Genomic DNA, 23,656 nt, shown 5'->3' with positions numbered 1-23,656 from the left:
ACTGACACATGTACACGTATGTCTGCCAAGAATCTATGATCCTGAGTCCCGACTACGCCAGTCAAACATTAATCGACCTCCGCACTCGTCCTTGCAGGATACTGTTTTAATGAGAATGACCTGCGACTGTCCCATTTGCATTTAATGAATGCTTCTTCTTGTTGCACTTCTCCTGCTTACTGTTTCTGCAGTCCAACCTCACCACATTCAAAACACAGTCACATGCGATTTGTATCTTCACATGGCCTGTTTTCCCACTTAGGTACCATATAACAACAGAGGAGAAAACGCTTCGGATACTCTGTATCCCTCAAAATCTATTTTCTCTGCATGGAAATTCTGACAGAGGACAAATCACTAGGATTCTTCATTCTTACACTTCCTGAAATACGTTTAGCAAACACCTTCAAGGCTCTATTCTCTGTTCCCACAAGAGGATTATATTCGAATCTGCCTCGTTTCAGCTTATGAATCGTATTTGCGAATGCCTGCACTGATTCACTATGTTTCTGCGTTAACCCTTTTAACCGAAAATCTAGCATTATTTTGCTTACGATAGTGTGGTGTTAGTCCTTCAGCCATCTTCTTAAACTCTTGTACCTCGTGGTATGTTCTAACGTTCGCTTAGAAAAATTTGTAAATGACTGTGTTGGTAAACCTCTTACGTTATTTGATTTTAAAAAAGCTGAGCAAAACTGAACGTACTCAAGCATTTCTCTCTTTACTCATTCTGATCATCACTAAACTGACGCACAGTATTTTTAACGCAACGCAATCTGACTTTCAATAATCCCCACAAAAGAATGGCCCTGACTAACAATAACGTATACCTTTCATGAATCACTTACCTCATAAAAATCTTCGTTACTAGAACTACTGCAATACAGCGAGGGCCAATACTGCCAGCTAAATAAAATATTCAAACTACTGAAGGCACTAACTACGGATAGGCCTCCTTAGCAAATGAAAGCTATTGATAGAGAACAAACAATGTATTTACCTTAATCGTGTTCAAAAGTCATCATATATACATCTATCAATTCATATCTTTACAAATTTCGTTTCTCTGGCGTACACACGTCCAAACCGTCAGCTTATAGCAACCTCTCAAAACTCTGGCATCTCTCTCTCTCCACATCCACCGCTGCCGGCGGCTCACCTCCAACTGCACAACGCTACGCGCTGTTCACATCCAACTGCCCAAAACAACAATAGCGAATATTCCAACAATGTCAAACAGCCACAGACTGCTCACAGCACAGTCAGCGATTTTCATACAGAGCGCCACGTAGCGTTACCAACATAAAAACCTTAACAGCACTTACAATGTGACATACGTTTTACTGTCACCTGTCAACCATAACTTAGTAATAGTACAACGTATTGCATCTGACCAGTTCCCTAACCTAGCTGCTTCTTTAATATCATCTAGAAAAGCCGACGCATCCTCAGATTTTTTCCCAGAAATTTGTGTAATGAGACACAGGGTCAGTAGGTGGAGTAACTACGCTAACTATTGTTGTTGTCCCTTCTTGGGCTTGTGATGAGGCTCCTGTCTAGAGCCTGTGGATCGGGAGAATGACTCATGCCTGCACAGTGACAGATGGTCTGAAGCAGGTTCAGTCGAGTACGTATGCAGCCTGGAGCGAGTTGCAGTACGGTAGGCTTCTGCTCGGCTTTCCTACCGGCGATCTGCTGCAGCGAGTTCACAGGTAGGTGCAGGTAATGGACGAAAGGAAGCGCGCCGCCGCAACGTCAGCACAGTTACGGCATATAATACTTCGAGGTCCCTTTGCATTTCTGCGTTAGCTTCATCTGTTCTGTTTTATCCTACAGTAACGTTGATACTTGATTTTTTCAAAACTCGAAAGATTTTACTCAACGTTACTGATTACATATCTGGCATTTGTGCGGCTTCCATCTCCCATAGTCCAATGAAACGAACTCCCAGCTTTTTTGTCCATCAGGCTTCCTGCGTTGACATTCGATTAAGACACCATTATGTAGCCAACAGATGCTCCTCCCTTAGCGTATCAGTTGGTTTCTAACAAAATTTTATTCCTGCACTTACTTACTATTCTACTGGGAAACGATACACTATATACGATGTCACCAATCTGCTGTTCAAGGTAACTCTGTGTCTACCACACTGCATCAACTTCAGATTCAAACAGCTACCCCGATATTCCAAAAGACTCACTAGCACTTTCATCCGGTGGAGGTGCCAGGTCCGAAAGATGGTACATGTACAGTACTTTATAGCTTCATAGCTCGATTCCGCTGCCACCTGGAAGGACACTGTCAAAACCCATGCCTTGAAACCTAGCCTCGGTGTATTTGGATATCGATAGCAGATCGACTTGTTATGCCTAAATAAAACAAAGATCGGTATCCAGTAACCGACTTTATGATCCTGATGATATTTATAGTCTAGCTTAAGCTGTATAAGCTTAATCTTTGAAGTTTCTTTGGTTTGGGGTTCTGACCAAATAACTGACTGGTGTGATTTCACAGACAACCTTACACCGTCCTGGGAAAAGTGGTAACCTTTTTTTAGTAATTCCCTACCCATCTTTACTATACGCCCAATGGTTCTTATATAAACCCAAGTCCCGTTTGCGTAGAGGAATCTTGCTATGACCTTGGTTGTACTTCGTAGCCTGATTCTGATGCCTGAGAGAGATGTTGTATTGAGTCACATTCCATACTATTCGAGTGTATCTTCTCAGGTAAGAGGTCACCTACCGTGCAACAAATTCGGAAGGAGCCTAACAAAAGTGCGGCCAGAGTGGCATTACGAGCTTCATGTGGTGGTGTATGCGAAAACCAACCAACTGACTGAACTTTCCCATCATGACTGATTATGGGAATGGTAAATGATCCAAGTTGAATTTAAATTCCAGTTGGTATGCACAGCAAAAAAGTGCCGGGGAAAATGAGTTATTGTAGGACTATGAGAGATAGCATCATCAAAGCAAAACTTCCTAAACGAATTAGAAAGAAAGGCGCGCACATTATCAAAATCTTAGATGAATCCATCCTAGAGAAAATTGTTGTCAAATGTTGTATGTTAGTAATGGCTGTAACTGGCCTACTTGGAACGAGGAAAACATATGTACAAAATGCATCCTTTGTAACAAACACAATGTTACTGAAAATGGTCTAGACATTCCCAAGTGATTGTATAAATGTTTGTACTGAGATAGTGTATTGTATATGTACAGAAACAGCAACTACAGGAGCTTCTTGAGTGATGTTTACAAATGTTCTTTGTGTGAAACATGAATCACACAGGAAATGTCCAGTCTATAGTTCAAATCGATCCCGACTTACCTCAATATGTCTGCATTGATGCCAGTCACAGCGGCTCTCATACGTCCGCCTTTACAATTCATGTATTCCTTAATTTTTTGAACCTTTCATGGTGAAACCCGAATGACCAACACACAAGGACCAATGGAAAGAATTAAAAAGCGCCGGTGTCAGGTAGCTGATTGTCATACCGAGTTCAATAACACAGCCATCTTTTTTCAATCGGATGTCGATTAGTTATGTCGCTGTGACCAAGTTGTTTTAAGATTTTCTCAACATCCAAATGCTGTTCCTGCCTCTCCTTCAGACTGCTAAATAACAGTCGAATCTTAGTCCACACAGTGGCAACAATTTAAGATGATTGCTCAGTGATATCATGAGGCAGGATAGGACGCCATTCCTGAAACATATGACTCAGCATATCGGCTATCTTATTTTCAGAACCACATAAAGCTTAACTCAGAATTCAAATACTGAGATGCGTGCCACTCATTGGACAAAGTGAGCAGTTTTCTTGGGCCTACAAAGTATCCTACTCAATGCTTCGTTACCGATTACAAATCTAAAGTTTATTTTCCAGGTAAAACCTAAATTTTAACACAGCAAGGAGAACATCTAAAGCCTCCATTTCAAACCTTGAGTACTTTTGTTCACATTATAACAGCGATCACGAAACATGGATAACAGCCTGCCTTCACCGTCCTATTCCTGAAGTAACATGGCAGCAAGGCCGCTGATAGATGCACATCCCGACTAAAAGAAGGGATCCTCGAAACACGATTGCTAGCTAAAGCCATTTTCACTGAATAAATAGCTGCGTGGGAACATGAGTCCAACATGAACTTTCACCCTTTTGATGCAGCTGATTCAAAGGAAAGGAAAGCTGAGAAAATTCGGGATGAACTTACGAAAGAAACAGACCAGATCAATAAATTGTGACACATCTTGTTTATCGTTATGTGGTCGTAGATCACAGACAGCTTTAGTTCTGCTAAGGTCAGTGGATACCCCACTTCCCAAAACAATCTGGACAAGAAAAGAAATTTGATTATGTTCTAGAATTACCTTGGAAGGCTTGACAATCAAGCCAGCTTCTTTAAGTTGGTGTAAGACCTGACTAATTGTTCAAGATGCTCATCAAATGCTTTTTATATACACTCCTGGAAATGGAAAAAAGAACACATTGACACCGGTATGTCAGACCCACCATACTTGCTCTGGACACTGCGAGAGGGCTGTACAAGCAATGATCACACGCACGGCACAGCGGACACACCAGGAACCGCGGTGTTGGTCGTCGAATGGCGCTAGCTGCGCAGCATTTGTGCACCGCCGCCGTCAGTGTCAGCCAGTTTGCCGTGGCATACGGAGCTTCATCGCAGTCTTTAACACTGGTAGCATGCCGCGACAGCGTGGACGTGAACCGTATATGCAGCTGACGGACTTTGAGCGAGGGCGTATAGTGGGCATGCGGGAGGCCGGGTGGACGTACCGCCGAATTGCTCAACACGTGGGGCGTGAGGTGTCCACAGTACATCGATGTTGTCGCCAGTGGTCGGCGGAAGGTGCACGTGCCCGTCGACCTGGGACCGGACCGCAGCGACGCACGGATGCACGCCAAGACCGTAGGATCCTACACAGTGCCGTAGGGGACCGCACCGCCACTTCCCAGCAAATTAGGGACACTGTTGCTCCTGGGGTATCGGCGAGGACCATTCGCAACCGTCCCCCATTGAGCATGTTTGGGACTGGATGAAGCGTCGTCTCACGCGGTCTGCACGTCCAGCACGAACGCTGGTCCAACTGAGGCGCCAGGTGGAAATGGCATGGCAAGCCGTTCCACAGGACTACATCCAGTATCTCTACGATCGTCTCCATGGGAGAATAGCAGCCTGCATTGCTGCGAAAGGTGGATATACACTGTACTAGTGCCGACATTGTGCATGCTCTGTTGCCTGTGTCTATGTGCCTGTGGTTCTGTCAGTGTGATCATGTGATGTATCTGACCCCAGGAATGTGTCAATAAAGTTTCCCCTTCCTGGGACAATTATTTCACGGTGTTCTTATTTCAATTTCCAGGAGTGTACGTCCAATTCGTCAAGGTAGTTGTAAACGCAGTGAAATACCAAATCCCCGAAAACTGCATCTAATAATCAAGAAAGCACTAAGCTTCTGCGGCCAACCTGAAGCGAACACGATGAAATTCGAAAAGGAATTCGTACAGGAAGGCGTACTGGTGTGGATTCTTCTGCCAAAGGAATCCGATAATAAGCCTGGCTTAATTCGATGCCACTAAGAAAATGAGACGACGAAAACCAAGAGAAACAATTCTGTCAGCCAGTTGACGGTATTGATTCCAAAATCACGTCCTGATTTAAGGTGCAATAGTCAACTACCAACCAATAACTCCCCCATTTGATATAGCAACTATGAAATTGGGCAACATGTAGAGAGATATCAAAGGCCTAATGACGCCATCCTCCAGATCACAGACTGGTACATAATTCACGAAACAAACATACAGAAGACAATGAATTAACATACAACGCTTAGGATTTCTGACAGCCAAAAGGTGGTTCGCCGTCACTCTGGTGTTGCCCCACCGAACGATTGTAACATTTGTTTCTAAATGATTCACGAGATTACCGGTAGTCTCTGACCACGTGAGATGGTTTACGACAACTAAAACACATAGTATCATCAAGTCTTATTCGTGCAGTAGCGGTAGGTACCGCATTTTCACAAATTTCTTGTGGATCAACTCCTGTGAGCTACGTTTGTGAACCGCAAACTTAGTATTTTCTACTGCCGAAATAACCTTATGTAAATCAGTATAAGAAGCCGATCTACCACAAAACAGAATATGTGACCGATCGTGAGGGCGCATTGCCTCGAGAAAAATAGAAACTGTTTCACTCCCTCATAAACTGACACATAATTATATTCCAGCTTCGTAAGCACTCGTATTTGTCCAAACACTCGTAAGCACCATGTCCTGTTAAGCCTAGAACGCACTAAGCCTTTTTTTCTAACTTGGATGCCTAAAAGAGTGGGGGGGGGGGGGGAGGGGAGGTGGTTTCGGCAAGCCCAGAGTTAAATATGTTTACAGACGAAAAATTACAACTTTCAAAATGGTTTATGTATTTTAACTAAGGCATCGGTTTATAAATGTTGTTAATTGTTATAAATATTGGATTGAATTAATAAAAAATTTACATATTACAATAAAAAATACAGATGTGTTCATATACAGTAGACTACTCTGAGTCCTGAACTTCAAGGCAAGAGACACACTCCACAATTTTTTCTGAATGTGTGTTACACACATGTTTATGACACTGTCCACAATGCTGTTTTGGTTTACTTAGATTTTTGTACTTCAGGTTCTTTGTTTTAGCTTCTCTTACACAAATATGGCACCGACCTTTCCCTGCAGGAGGCTGACGTGCTTCTATTGTCACTTCTTTGATTTTCTTTTGTAGAATAGTCTCCATTGATTGAACAATTTGGTTAGATAACCCTCTTGCATTGGCACTTCTTTCTTCTACGTGCAATTTCACTAGTTCCAACCCAGCTTGCAGAAGATAAAGTTTTGTTTGTTTTGTTTCCTTTCATTCCACCTTGTATGTTGCTGGATGAATATGGTGGTTGCATTGATAGCACAAATGTCGATGAGAGAGTAAAATACAGATAGAGGCCATCTGTTTGTTCCCCTCTTGCAGGTGTACATACGCTCCATTAGATCAATGATATCAGTTCCACCTTTAGTGGAATTAAAATATGCATTTATCACGGTTTTATTCTTCTCTCCTCCAACAGTGCTATTATCTTGGTGCATTGCTGACAACATCAGTAAGTTTTTACTTGGTTTCGTTTTTGCTATGTAGGACACCAAAGTTACTGGAGGCCTTTCTGTTGATGGGTCTGTGAACAAGAACACTGATGAATACAACTCTTGATTTGACGTGTTCTTCATTATGTTTGGAATATGCTTCCTGTATGACGGAGAGTTCCTACTGTAGTAACTTTGTAGTCGTCTAAACATTCATGGTGGTGTCTGTTTGTACTATGTCGTGTCTCCCTACCACTTTCGCGCAACGACGCTCTGACCGTGTTTTTAGGGAATTAACTAGTTTGAACCCGGAACCTGTTGCTGGTAAGGAGACGCCAGACCACACATGACATGTAGAATTCAGAAGAGTTCAGTGAGACTAGCGATGATATAACCAAATACTAAATGATCTCAGCGTCAGCTCCACTGCACTCCCTGTAAAATAATCTTAATAGTAACTAAATTTAGTGGAAAGGCTTCAAGGCTTTCCTATTTTTAGTTAGCTGGTAAAATAACGTCGAAAAAGCAGTTAAGTTTACCATTGGAAATTTTATTCTACTCACAAAACATCGTTTATAAATTGCACTATTGCTAAAAGGAAATGTTTTAATACAAGATGGTAAAAACCAACTGCGTTCAACAAAAATGTGAACGAATATTCCCTGAATGGGTTTCCAAGTTCTACAATCGATCGAAGGATGACCTGTCCCATATCACATCTATAATCTAGGTTTAAATTTTCACAAAAGAGCAAACTATCAAAATGGTCTACAGTGACCCTCAATTATCTTTAATTACTTATCTAACTAGTCGTAAATTACAGTGGCTGATGTGGCTTCTCAATAACTATATAACAGAAAAATTATCGCGTTTCAGATTCTTACTTCAAGTGGCAAATGTGAACACCATGAGTTTTAATTAACGATCGACACTAGTATTACGCAAAAACAGATGAGACTTCTGCAGTTCTGAGTGAAGCCTTATGCGCTCAAAAATGCGGCATCGCATGCGTTCATTACCTTGTCGGTGTTTAAGCAGCGTCAGGGCGGCAGCGGCCGCCGCAGCAGCCATCCAGCTCGCCGTCTCGGAACTCACTCTCCTCTAACTTCTCCTTACTACAATTTACCGATGTTAGTTTAAAAAAACTATCTGGCTATGTTTTCATCTGACCAATCAGGGTCTCAATGTTAACCTAAGCTCTGCCTACAAAAATTCAGTCTATCCAATGAGAAACGTTATACTTTTCGTGGTGGGGGAATGTTTTTAAAGTTTGCAATGTAACAGAGACGCTAAAAAGTCTCACGCTAAAACCTGCAGCTGGTGTGGTCCTTTTAGCGTTATCGTAAGATCTATACTGTTCTTCTGGAGGGCTCTATCTTTTAACATGGGCTGGAGGGTGGTCCTTGACGTACATGAGACACGAAAAAGTCTCACGCTAAAACTTGCGGGTGGTAGTGGCCCTTTTTGCGTTATCGTAAGATCTATACAGTTTTTCTGGAGGGCTCTAGCTTTTAGGCTTTTAACATGGGCTGGGGGTGGTCCTTGACGCAACAGGGACGCGAAAAAGTCTCGCGCTAAAACGTGTGGGTGGTAGACTTAGAGGTAGGCTGCCGACGTGGGTGTCCGTCCCTTATCGTAGGGCCTTCTAGCTTAACACGGTTCTGCTCTCGGCTTCTGTCCTCGTTTCTCCCCTCGGAACTGTGTCTGCCTCACGGTGGGAAGGTACGACATGCATTTAGGCATTCTTGTGTTAGTCTGTGGTATTCCATTTGCTCACTCGTTACTCGTATTACTTTGGTTAATTTAATGTCACGATTTATTCGGAGCTAGGTGACATACTACTGGATTTGCTTATCATGTCAAGGTTTTCATGGAAGGTGTTGGATTTACCTGACACATTACAGTCGTGGTGTTACTCTTACGCCAAATCCACCGATGTGTAGTATCGGTCTGTAGTAATATTTCGACCAGTATTTTTCACTTGTGCTACCACACGTTTGACGACAGCTGCTGAACTCCATTCTTCTTTCGACAAATTCTGAACATTACCTGCATAGGTTTCCATATTCAAGACGTATCTGTGAACTGCATCGGACATCATGCGTATAAGGATGCCATACTTGCCCGGTTTATCCTTCATAAATACTTTGAAGGGGCAGCGTCCCTCCAAACAAGCTGAGCATCTCACCAATGGTGAGGTGGACCCCTGGTTTATACAGTAGTGGAAACCTATCATTCAGTTTGTTGAAAACATCACGGATTGCTGTGAACTTGTCTGCTTCCCTTCTTAGCTGGCGGGCACTTTTGTCGTCAAACCTTATGACTGCAATACGTTCCTTGAAACGTTGTCTTGCCATAATACCCTTGTAAACTGGCCGACCCATTAGGTCTGACCGAAGATCTTGTACACTGACAGAACTGTCCTTATTTTCCCCCATAAGTATCAGGATTCCTATAATGGGATACAATTCTTTCTCATTAGTCAAAGTAACATTTCGCCTAACTGCCTCTTCATTTGAACGTTTTACTATAATATCCATGATGTCAGGCGTGAGAAGTAACTTCAAGGCCTCTCCAGGTGAATGGCAAACACCAGCTGGAGTTACTCCTGCCCGCTCTCTCACTACATTAGCAACAGACCTCCGAGGAATTCTAGGCTGTGTGGTTACGTACCTACTTGCAGACCTCGCCACAATAACATCCTGATGGTCACTGCCTGAAGCTGTGCCATTATCAGCTTCTCTAACATCCACATCACTTTCCCGATCTGAATCATACTCCATAACACCATCCTCATATTACTTTCACTCCCCGAGTCAGAATCTTCATCTAAAATTTCATTCAGAACTCTTTCTAAAGACGAGTCACGTATTCTTTTAGTCATTGCTAAGCCTGGACGTGAACAGTACGGAACTGCACTAACTCACTGCAAGTTTACAAGTTAGATAACAGCTGACTGACATCAACAATCACTTCCTCTGAAAGTCAACCGATTGTTGTGAATATCAAGAATACCAACCAACGAGAAACTAACTTGCATAGTTGTAGAGATGAGAAATACGAAATCCTACTAAGGGAAATTTTCTATAGCATGGAAGCCTAAGGGGGGGGGGGGGGGGTTGATGGACCCATAATGAGTTTATTTATTTTTTCTTTCAAAGCAGAAATTTTCTATAAAATATATTGTCACTAACGTTTCATAAAACAGCCAACAAACAATAACTCAAAGGGAATATGTAGTATGAAAGTTACTTGGGCAAAAGCAGGAGACATAAAAAAAAATGGGTGTTCAACGAACCCCCCGCCCCCCTAGGCGTCCTAGGGTTAAGAATTATTTACTGATCATGACCTCTCATTTGGATTCCGAAATTTTCTTGCAAAATATTATTTCAATAATTACTAGAGAACTAGTGTATTCAACGGTTTCACCCACCAAAATTCCAGTAGTTAATGTCTACATAAGTTGTAACGTGAAGTGATGCGACAGCTGTAAAACGGCAGCCTGGTCTTCTGACATTAGCATTAACCAGACAACGTTCATAACAGCTTCAGTATTACCTAAGAAAGATTTTGGTACTTCCTAATTATTGTAAAAATGAGTTCGGTAATTTGAAATAGCTTCGGAAAAATTTTGCTTGTTGGTTACCACCTTTTGGTTAAAAAATGGTTCAAATGGCTCTGAGCACTATGCGCCTTAACTTCTGAGGTCATCAGTCACCTAGAAATTATAACTAATTAAACCTAACTAACCTAAGGACATCACACCGTAGCAGTCGCTCGGTTCCAGACTGTAGCGCCTAGAACCGCACGGCCACTCCCGCCAGCACCACCTTATGAAATTGCAACTTCACCTAACTGCGGAATATTTAATTATATTTCCCCTTGCACAAATCAACAAACTGATTTTTTGCTGTAATGAAAATAAATGAGTTTGCTGTTGTTGAATTCGAGAACGAAGGCAACTTCAAGACTCACAACATTCAGTTCCGAAATCCTATTATAGGTATAGCTGTATGCCTGGAGACGCAAAAGTTGCGATTACTTGTTCCAAAGGTTTAACACTCCCATGTGCAACATTCAATAGTGTAGCGCAGGCAGTGCAAGCAGTAGTCTTCCCTGCTATGGTGTTCATGGAGATGTAAACGGGCTTAGTAAGAGTCCCCACAACCGTTGAATACATTCAGGTACGGTACTTTCTACTGGCACTACTCGAATCGAATCTGAAGCTCGTACAATAGACAGGACATTTTTAGACAGGACACACCCAGTACAGCACGTGGTCAACACATACCGACCCGAGACAATAAATGACATGAAAAGTATTCAGAAACAAAATAAATGTTCACTTATACCGACCCGAGCGTATGCCAGCGAGCCACATACGAATATGTGTGTGCAACCAGTGTCTGCATCTTAAAGTTACCCGCAGAAAGTACACTCACTTCGGTAGGGGGCGGCACCAAGCGCACACACTCAGAAATAAACACGTACAACTTTCATAGTTTTATTTTACCAACTAACTCCAAGGCAAATAACCAGCTCTTTTTTTGCCATCAGTCTTCTGACTGGTTTTTCGCGGCCCACCATGAATTTCTCTCCTGTGCTAACCTCTTCATCTCAGAGTAACACTTGCAACCTACGTCCTCAACTGTTTGCTGGACGTTTCCAATATCTGTCTTCCTCAACAGTTTTTGCCCTCTACATCTCTCTCTATTACCGTGGAAGTCATCCTTCATGTCTTAACAGATGATCTATCTTCCTGTCCCTTTTCTCCTTAACAGCGTTTTCCACATATTCCTATCCTCTTCGATTCTGCGCAGAGCCTCCTCTTTCCTTACCTTAACAGTCCACATAATTTACAGCATTCGACTGTAGCACCTCATCTCAAATGCTTCGACTCTCTTCTGTTCTGATTTTCCCACAGACCATGTTTCACTACCACACAATGCTGTACTCCAGACATACGTTCTCAGAAATTTCTTCCTCAAATTGAAGCCGATATTTGATATTAGTAGACTTCTCTTGGCCAGAAATGACCCTTTTCTACATCTTAATCTACATTTACATCCATACCCCTCAAGCCACCAAATGCTGTGTGACGGAGGGTACTTCGAGTACCTCTATCGGTTCTCCCTTCTATTCCAGTCTCGTATTGTTCGTGGAAAGAAAGATTGTCGGTGTGCCTCTGTGTGGGCTCTAATCTCTCTGATTTTATCCTCATGGTCTCTTCGCGAGATATACGTAGGAGGGAGCAATATACTGGTTGACTCCTCTGTGGAGGTACGTTCTCGAAACTTCAACAAAAGCCCGTACCGAGCTACTGGGCGTCTCTCTTGCAGAGCCTTCCACTGGAGTTTATCTATCATCTTCGTAACGCTTTCACGATTACTAAATCATACTGTAACGAAGCGTGCTGCTCTCCGTTGGATCTTCTCTATCTCTTCTATCAACCATATCTGGTATGGATCCCACACTGGTGAGCAATATTGAAGCAGTGGACGAACAACCTTCTTCCTTTGTTTTCGGATTGCATTTCCTTAGGATTCTTCCAATGAATCTCAGTCTGGCATCTGCTTTACCGAAGATCAACTTTATATGATCATTACATTTTAAATCACACCTAACACCTACTCCCAGATAATTTATGGAATTAACTGCTCCCAGTGACATTAAAAGCAGTCTCCTTTTGATGTCCTTGCTCCATCCGTCATTGGTTATTTTAGTACCTAGATAGCAGAATTCCTTAACTTCATGTACTTCGTGACCATCAACCCTGCTGTTAAGTTTCTCGCTGTTCTCATTTCTACTACTTCTCATTATATTCGTCTTTCTTCTATTTACTCTCAACCCATACTCTGTACTCATTAAACTGCTCATTTAGTTCAGCATATCATGTAAGTCTTCTTAACTTTCACTCAGGGTAGCAGTGTCATCAGCAAATCGTATCATTGATATCCTTTCACCTTGAATTTTAATTCTACTCCTGGATCTTTCTTTTATTTCCATCATTGCTTCCTCGATATAAAGATTGAACAGTAGGGGCGAAAGACTACATCCTTGTCTTATACGCTTTTTAATACCAGCACTTCTTTCTTGGCTGTCCACTTTTATTCCCTATTGGCTGTCGTACATATTGTATAGGACCCGTCTCTCCCTGTAGCGTACCCCTATATTTCTCAGAATTTCGAATATCCTGCACCATTTCACACTGTCGAAAGCTTTTTCCCTGTCGACAAACCCTGTGACCGTGTCTCGATTTTTATTTAGTCTTGCTCCCATTATTAACCGTGTCAGAAGTGCCTCTCTCGTGCCTTTACCTTGTGAGTAGGCTGTTTAGGTTTTCTTATTGGTAACGCCACATAGCGCTCTGTATGAAAAATCACTGGCTGTGCTGTGCACAGTCTGTGGCTAGTTTGCATTGTTGTCTGACATTGTAGTGTCGGGCAGCGGCAGCTGGATACCAACAGCGCGTAGCGTTGCGCAGTTGGAGGTGAGCCGCCAGCAGTGGTGGACGTGGGGAGAGAGATGGCGGAGTTTTGAAATTTGTAAGAATTGGTGTCATGAACTGATATATATATTATGACTATAAAGGTAAATACATTGTTTGTTCTCTATTAAAATCTTTCATTTGCTAACTGTGCCTATCAGTAGTTAGTGACTTCCGTAGTTTGAATCTTTTAGTTAGCTGGCAGTAGTGGCGCTCGCTGTATTGCAGTAGTTCGAGTAACGAAGATTTTTGTGAGGTAAGTGATTAGTGAAACATATAGGTTAATGTTAGTCAGGGCCATTCTCTTGTAGGGATTACTGAAAGTCAGATTGCGTTGGGCAAAAATAAAAAAAATATTGTGTGTCAGTTTTAGCATAGTCGTGTACAATTGTTCTAAGGGGAGAATTTTACCATGCCTTCCTCTCAGCATATTGGTCTCAAGCTACACAAGACCGAGTAAAACATAGCATCATAATGATGAAACATTTCGAACAATCTGAATTTTCCAGTCTTGTCAAATATTTCTAAGACATGTTACGTAAGAATCAGTACCTGTCAAACCCTTACAGCCCCTCAGAACTCATCCGCATTTGCTTAATGAAATTGCCGGAACATTTAAGGAATATTATTTTGGCAGGCCGTTGCAAAGACGACATTGAAGCTTTTCAGGGACTCTTACAAGAATTAGAAATTGACACTGACAATCGTGGAACGCGAAAACAGAAGCACAACAATTACAGGTCATATCCGTCGCAATTCCGCGATGAAAGACATAACTGGACACGACAAGGGTATTCTTACAACGCAAATCGTGAACAAAACAGACACCACCCGTATGACAACCGTTGGCAGAGTAGTAATAATTACAGGGAAAGGTCGTCTCTCTGCGGTAATGACTATCACAGAGACAATCAGAGACACAGACAATATGGGAATCAAAATAATTATTACCAAGGGAGACGGAATAACTTTAGACGCAACGGTCCAGCGCGCAGTTACGATTCAGGGAGAAATTCACCACCACGTGACCGACAAGAAAGAAACTATGGAATCTACCGACATGACGACAGACGATATGATCGTAACGACAGACCTGAATTACAGCCGAACTGGCGGGATTCAAACAGAGCAGGGCACTCTTGGCAAGGTGAATTTGTAGAAGTTAGGTCTCCTAATCCCATTAACGACGCGCGCCAACAAAGAGACAGACAATGACTCGCACTATAGGCAGCCGCGTGCGCCGGCAGGCTCTGCGAAAAATAACGTAGACTCTAACCCTGAGAAAAAAAATCCAGTATTCTCTACCGACATATGCCACATGATAATTGCGTTCAAGTTGAAACTCTTCGTACTAGAAAAGGTAAATGATTGCACCACATTTCACATGTAAAACCATTTATTGAAAGATAATCTGCTTTTTAACTTTGTCTTTGCCATAAAGCTGTTCACATCACGTCACAAGAATACTTTGTCACACTAAGAATCTGTTAACATGCAACAATGTTTTGAAGTTAACTATCCAGTCTAGAACTTAGAGAACTTATTTAGACAGTATTTACGAGTGCATTGTTATAGTGAACAGACGTCACAGTGTTATTGTGTGTGTACATTCTTGCTTGTTAGTTGCACGATTACGTAACGACTATAAGGCTTACATACTTAGAAGATTTACCAGTACCGCTAAATGCAACATTTTGATTTACTTGAAAATACATTCTGGATTTAAAGTACTTTCTGTGAGATACCAGACGATACAGTGGTTAGTTTATGTGACAACTACACGATTTTATCACGACGCTACTAATGAGTGACAATTTACAATGTTGCTTTTGCACTGTATCTGTTTTATATCTGCACAGTTTTTCTGAATTTTTCTGGAAAGTAAAACATGTTTTAGTAATAACGTTTGTGGTATAGCTACAATGAGACAGCCTTTTCTGTAGCACAAAAATACGTACAGTACAGTATTTACTTCATCACGGCAATAAGCGTAATAACTAAGATATCTATACGCAAAGCATTTCAATTTCGTTTATCATGAGGTAAGTACATTGATTTCTGCAGAACTTAGCTTTCGGAGGACAATAACTACGACACTTCCACACTTACAGCAAGACGCACATTTAGCGCTACAGGACACGCATTAAACTATTTATTTTTCCACATATTTGAATTACAAAGAAAGTTTTCCGTGATACATTTCATTCCATTGCTGTAATCTGTAACACCTGAGGATACAATTACATTAATCCTCAGGGGGGTACACGCTTACTTTGTGTACCATGTGTTTGGCAAGCACAAGGAGCCCTAGCTAATATGGTATTTGCTTATACAACTTTGCACATCGGTACCATATTTCTCTAACACATAAATTACACATCTATCTGATCATTTAACTGAGAGAAACAAACATTTATTATACTACATCAGTGACAGATGTTTACGTAATTACACAGTTGGATAACTTCACACTTACGAAATTGTATTTTGTCTGTACTTAGTGAACTGTTCATACTTTTTCAGAACCATTGTGATACTATGAGAGCTTTGATTGATGTATTTGGTATGGGATCATGATTTTTAAAGTACGTTTGAGGTAGATGACACTTTTGACATGAGCACAGATTTTTTTTTTAGGTTTTGAAATAGGAAGCCACGACGATTTTGAGATTTGGCTGAGGTTTTATGATGTTATGATGACGATGTGTATTACGCTGTTGTGGTATGTTTATGATCAATAGGCTGATGCTATGTGAGGAATTTGATTATGCTATGTATTTCTTATGATTAAATATTGAAGAAGTGTCGAAAAATATGTATATGTGTAATAAAGCAAGGAATAATGAGTAGTGGTTAGGGACTTTGGTTTGTGCAAAAGGTTGTTGGAAACCAAGGATCGTACTTTAAGAGTTATGAAATGCATGTAAATGCGTGAATGTATTACAATGCCGATGAAAATTTTTTGGACACTATTATATTTAAAGGATTTTGTTTCAACAGATTTGTAACCCAAATTCTCAACCTGTGAAAATATGTTTATATGAGACTGTCACTGTAGCGGAAACTGCTGTCGTCAATTTTTCAGTAAGAAAGGTAAGTGACCACCTGCACATAATGCGTCGTGGGCACCCAGCTGTGCGACAGTCGCCTGGGAAAAAAGCCATTAGTGTGTGCCTGTCAGAGGCACAGGTGGAGAAAAAAAAAAGAGGCCATTATCCTCGCTATTGACATTTCTTTGCAGAAAGCATAGTAAATACGACACCCTCAAACTTGAAAACATGATTACACTGTAGAGTTCTTAATTTATGATATTTACTACAATGAAATGATGAGAAACGTTTCATGTCTATCGTCTTGCTAGCTGGAAGATTGTTTACTGCATTATGAAATGCCTTATGGCTAGCGAATGACGTTTCACGCCTTGCTTTGCCTATTTTGTTTAATATCTAGTTTCTTGTTGCAACGCAGCATTGTTTAAATTAAAATTTAATACATGTACTAATATAACTACTTTTTGTCTACAGACCCAGTAAAGAATCATTTCTATGATGTACTTCCTTAGAAAAGAGAACACAAATAGACATTTCCCTTCACAGGACTTACAAAAATAATTTTTTTTACGATTTGGTAACTTATCTACTAGTGTATGTTCTAGTGATGCATCACTCTAGTGTTAAGATGTGACATAGGTATTACACATTTTTTCTGTAATATTTTTTCTGTTTCAGCTTTGTCATGTTTAGATATAAATTATTACATTTATTGCTGCTCGCTATGCTTACTTGGATTTTTTTTCATTGCTGTTTGTATTTCGTTTTGTGCTGCTGCATTGCCTCGTCCCTTAGTTTAGCATCTGAGCTCAGTAGGTTTAAGTTAGCTTAAGAGGGGGTAGACTATATAAGAAACTAACTATGATGAATTGGAAGAAAAGCATTGAGAAGCTATAAGAAAATGGTTTGGCCAAAAAAGTAGTGTACAGTGGAGGAAAACTATTTTTGAAAGAGGATGAGAACAGAATGCAGAAAGCTTGCTTGGATAGGATTTTTTTTGGCTGGAGCAAATGTTGAAATAAGAAGGGCGATCTATGGAATGACGTTTTTGGTTGGACTCCAGTACCAAATGTTACCCTGAAAACAAACCCTGTCCTTTCCTTTTGTGTATCCCACTATGTGTTTGTGTACCCTTGTGTATTTATTTTCTTCCTGTCTCTGTGTACTGTTTCATAGAATTTTTTCTGTTCTAATACTAAGCTACATTCACTATGCTGAGGAATACTGTTATCCTCAAATATAATTTGCATCAATAATACGTTATTTACTTTGTAAAGATGTTTAGACATTATTTATTCTATTTTGTTCTAATGCTCATGTGTGAAGTTGATGTTTCAAAACTTATTCTGATCTTTTATGTATGTACTTATGTCGTAATTTTGTAACACTGATATATTTGCTATTTCGATTCTTTTGTAAAGCCTGTACTACTGCTAATGTTATCTGTATTGTTATGTTCTTTAATGATGTATTTTGTACCTTTGTTATTGTATTCTTATGTTATAAAATTGTAATTGACACCGGATCATTAAATTAAGTAACTTGTAAATTACATTTCACTGCACACGTTTCTGTTGGTCATAGTATATGGACAATATATGAGAAGTAGGGACTGATAGTGTTTGCACATGTGTTAATAATTCAGTAAGGGACTGGATAACAGCATTGCTTGTTCTAAGGACATTTCAAAAACAATTTTTGTGAGTGCACAGTTGGTGGTTATGGACTTGCTATATTATCCGCAAGGCTCTTCAATGGTGATTGTGCGCCTGCACAGTCAAACAGATGGCTGCTGGCCATCTCTACAAGGACTACAGTGGGTCTACACCTTTGACAACCCACCGATACAGTTATTTCTACAAGGATTGCAATGGGTCTGCACCTCTGGTGGCCCACCAATAGTAATCTCTACCAGGACTACAGTGGGTCTGCTCTGTGATGACCTGCCTACCGATAGTCTTCAACGTCGACTGACTCTGTTGTGGCCCATTACCTGTCTGCATAGCAAGAGTCAGCACTGTCTTTCCGTTGGAAGGACAACACTACTTCTTCAAGACTGCATGGAAATCCACTACTTCCGTGTGCATTTTCTTTTATTGCTCAGTCTTTGAGAAAAACACTACTATTTTACTGTGATGAATGATCAGGACTGTCTATATGGACTGTGAGAAAATTTTATCTTTTGACCAACACTGTATCAATAAGTGTGTGCATTTGATATCTTTATTATAGTAATTATGAAAAATTTTATCAAACCATTATTGGCCACTGCAAAAAACAATTTGTAAAAAAATTTTGTGGGGAGCATGGGGGCTATGTAAGTAGGCTGTTTAGGTTTTCTTATTGGTAACGCCACATAGCGCTCTGTATGAAAAACCACTGGCTGTGCTGTGCGCAGTCTGTGGCTAGTTTGCATTGTTGTCTGTCATTGTAGTGTCGGGCAGCGGCAGCTGGATACTAACAGCGCGTAGCGTTGCGCAGTTGGAGGTGAGCCGCCAGCAGTGGTGGACGTGGGGAGAGAGATGGCGGAGTTTTGAAATTTGTAAGAATTGGTGTCATGAACTGATATATATATTATGACTATAAAGGTAAATACATTGTTTGTTCTCTATTAAAATCCTTCATTTGCTAACTGTGCCTATCAGTAGATAGTGACTTCCGTAGTTTGAATCTTTTAGTTAGCTGGCTGTAGTTGCACTCGCTGTATTGCAGTAGTTCGAGTAACGAAGATTTTTGTGAGGTAAGTGATTTGTGAAACATATAGGTTAATGTTAGTCAGGGCCATTCTCTTGTAGGGATTACTGAAAGTCAGATTGCCTTGCGCAAAAATAAAAAAAAATATTGTGTGTCAGTTTTAGCATAGTCGTGTACAATTGTTCTAAGGGGACGTTTCAACCTTTCCTAAAGCCAAACTGATCCTCGTCTGGCGAATCCTCAGTTTTCAATTCTTCTCTATATTATTCATGTAAGCAACTTGAATGTATGAGCTGTTAAGCTGATTGTGCTGTAATTATCGCACTTGTCAGCTCCTGCCGTCTTCGGAATTGTGTGAATGATGCTTTTCCGAAAGTCAGATGGTATGTCGCCAGACTTATACATTCTACAAACCAACGTGAATAATCGTTTTGTTGCCATTTCTCCCAACGATTTTAGAAATTCTGATGGAATGTTGTCTGTCCCTTCTGCCTTATTTGATCTTGAGTTCTCCAAAGCTCTTTTAAATTCTGATTCTGTACTGGTTCCAATATCTGTTCTAAATCGACTCCTGTTTCTTCTTCTTTCACATCAGACAAATCTTCTCTCTCATAGAGACTTCCAATGTATTCTTTCCACATGTCCGCTCTCTCCTCTGCATTTAACAGTGGAATTCCCGTTCACTCTTAATGTTATCACCTTGCTTTGAATTTCACTGAAGTTTTTTTTTTTTTTTTGACTTTCCTGTGTGCTGAATCTGTCCTTCTGACAACCATTTCTTTTTCGATGTCTTCACATTTTTCCTGCAGCCATTTCATTTTAGCTTACATGCACTTCCTATTTATTTCATTCCTCAGCGACTTGTGTTTCTGTATTCCTGAGTTCCCGGAACATTTTTGTACCTCCTCCTTTCATCGATCAATTGAGGTATTTCTTCTGTTATCCATGGTTTCTTCGCAGTTACCTTCTTTCAACCTATGTTTTCCTTCCCAGCTTCTGTGATGGCCGTTTCCTCTTCAGCTGTACTGCCTGCTGAGAGAACTTCCGCCATACCTCGTCATTCCTTAGTACTTCCGTCTCCCACTTCTTTGCGTCTTGATTCTTCCTGACTAATGTCTTAAACTACAACCTACTCTTCATCACTACTATACTGTGATCTTTGTCTATGTCTGCTCCTGGGTACTCCTTACAAATTAGTATCTCTGCCTGACGATGATGTAATCTAACGGATATCTTCCCGTATCACCCTGCCTTTTCCAAGTATACCTCCTCCTCTTGTGTTTCTTGAACAGAGTTTTCGCTGTTACTAGCTGAAACTTGTTACAGAACTCAATTAGTCAACCTCTTCTCTCATTCTTTGTCCCAAGCCTATTTTCTTCCGTAAACTTTTCTTCTACTCATTCCCCTACAACTGCATCCCAATCTCCCATGACTACTACATTTTCATATCCCTTTACATACAGTATTACTCTTTCAGTATTCTCACACACTTTTCATCTTCAGCTTGCGACGTCGGCATGTATACATGAACTATCGTTGTCGGTGTTGGTTTGCTGTCAATTCTGATAAGAACAACCCTATCACTAAACAGTTCATAGTAACACACTCTCTGCCCTACCTTCCTATTCATAACGAATCCTACTCCTGATATACCATTTTCTGCTGCTGTTGATATTACCCTATACTCATCTGACCAGAAATTCTTGTCCTCTTTCCACTTCACTTCACTTCACTGACTCCTATTATATCTAGATTGAGCCTTTGTATTTCTCTTTTCAGATTTTCTAATTTCTCAACCACGTTATTTCTTCTGTCATTCCACGCCCCTACTCGTAGAACGTTATGCTTCCGCTGATTATTCATTATTTTTCTCATGGTAACCTACCCCTTGGTAGTACCCTCCCCGAGATCCGAATTGGGGACTGTTCGGGAATCTTTTGCCAATGTAGAGATCATGACACTTCTTCAATTACAGGCCACATGTCCTGTGGATACGCGTTACGTGTCTTTAATGCTGTGGTTTCCATTGCCTTATGCATCCTCATGCCGTTGATCATTGGTGATTCTTCCGCCATCCAGCTTAAAAATTTAAATAACAATAATAAAGGCCACCAAAAATGAACAACAGTATTTCTGTAAAGCATTTACAATTTAGACATTAAATTGGATAATTATTCCTTTGTAGGTCCAACTTCTTAATATATTTAAAAACATTTTGCAAGGTGCCTGATCATGTACAAGTTTAGGAAGACTAAACCAGTAACCACCAAAATGAGTACTGAAAATAATTAGATACACTGCTCCCAAATTAAACACTGAAGAGATCGGTGAGCAGTTGGACAACTCTAAATACTATTTTGAGTATGCAGCTTCAACACAAACGCTTCCTAACATCATCCAAGCACTAAACACAGTTAACCAGTGGCGTACATTAACATTAGAAGCTGGTAAGTGTTTGTGCGCTGACCCCCAAAGCTCACCGATTATTTGTTTGCGTTCTTCCTTCTCGAGGTGCCAAGACTAAGAGCCGGTCTGCATACGGCTTTAAAACCTCATAGCTCGTCTCCGCTGCCACCGAGCAGGACGCTGACGTAAGCGTTGCCTAGAGACGCGGTCTCAATATCATTGGATATCGATAGTTGACCGGCTCACTTGTCTTAAATGTGACGATTTACTAAACGACTCCTCTGGAATCCACTTAGAGAGATAGAATATTTTACCTCAGTTACGGAAAGCTACGTTGTTTAGTTATAGGCTGGAGATTATGGGTAGCATGTTCTCAATTGCGTCCTGGCTGTCTGCACAAATAATTTTCAGGCCCTCGTAAAAGGTAGTGGTATTCAAAAATCGCACAAATTTTGAGCAACCTAAAATTGTCCGCTAAAAAGACAATAAACGTTGCTATAAAAACGATTATAATTATAATCTGCCACCCCACACATAACTGCTTATCCGTCCGGATAGGTGGTCGGTACAGAAAGTGAACTCGGTAGGCACAAACTGGAAGTAAAAGACACGTTGTGGCCATTACCGGCGCAGAGTGCAGAGGGAGACTGGGCGTCATTGTAACGCTGCGTGGGTCTACAACTCTGCATGGTCAGCGGTTTGTGCCATTTCTCCCCCCCCCCCCCCAACACCCGACGCATTGAATTCCGCCTTAGCTGCTGTTCCTGCTTGCATTAATTCGTGACAACAACCCTGCTAGCAGGGAGGAGAGAAGCAGAATATGTAAAGATTGACCGTAAGTAACTTCCCCACCAACGTTATATAGAAAACAACCAAAAATGTATAAACATATGTATCCAGTTTGCATGGAAGACGCTTTATAAATAAATCCCGAATCGCGTCTGGTGTAATTAAATTGCAATAAGCCCAAGACGGATAACCAATAACGGACAGCAATTGGAATTGGAGTCCATTATAAACCTTAAAACTAATAAACTAATACCACTAGCCTAATAAAGCACTAAGGGATGAAATTAAAACAGACATAGTTTCAATTACAAAATTAATACTGATCACCGTGATTTCACAATCCAAGAACGACAACTATTACTTAAGTTGCATAACAGACTTTAAATCGAAATCGGTGGGATTCACAATGAATTCAAAATTGGGAATGATTTGTTAGAAGAGAAGTTAATACAAAGAGTAGACAGGACATCCGAACTTTCCTGTAAGCAGTATAAAGACCTACGTCCGAAGTGAAAATCTTTCAAACAGAAATCAAAAAGATAAAAACTGACTGATGTCCAAATATGTGAGCAAATCGACAAAGATTTCTGTGAAAGTAAAAACAGTAGAACTACAACTGGAAGAGTTAATTAATAGCATAACTAACATAGAAAGTAGAGTAACATCGGATACTTTGCGAGAGCCGCGCGGAGTGACCGCACGGTTAGAGGCACCACGTCACTGAATGCGCGGCCCCTCCCGCCGGAGGCTCCAGTCCTCCCTCGGGCATGGGTGTGTGTGTTGTTCTTAGCATAAGTTAGTTTAAGTGGAGTGTAAGTCTAGGGACCGATGAACTCTGCAGTTTGGTCGCTTAAGAATTCACACACATACTTTGCGTAACATTACTCTGTAGCATGTTGCTCCCTTTGACAGTTTTTGCTTTCTGATCAAACAAACACCCCGACTACAGTTCTGGACTGATTTTGAAGGTGCGTACGAACGCATAGGTTCGCAAGCGATATATATAGATAAAATTTTCTCAGGTTTCCAGGAACTTCCAGTGGTTTAAAATCCAGGAGCTTTCGGTCGGGGCCGCGCAGGATTAGC

Source organism: Schistocerca gregaria, chromosome 3, assembly GCF_023897955.1.
Source record: "Schistocerca gregaria isolate iqSchGreg1 chromosome 3, iqSchGreg1.2, whole genome shotgun sequence".
Lineage (NCBI taxonomy): Eukaryota > Metazoa > Arthropoda > Insecta > Orthoptera > Acrididae > Schistocerca > Schistocerca gregaria.
This window is presented reverse-complemented; position numbering follows the sequence as displayed.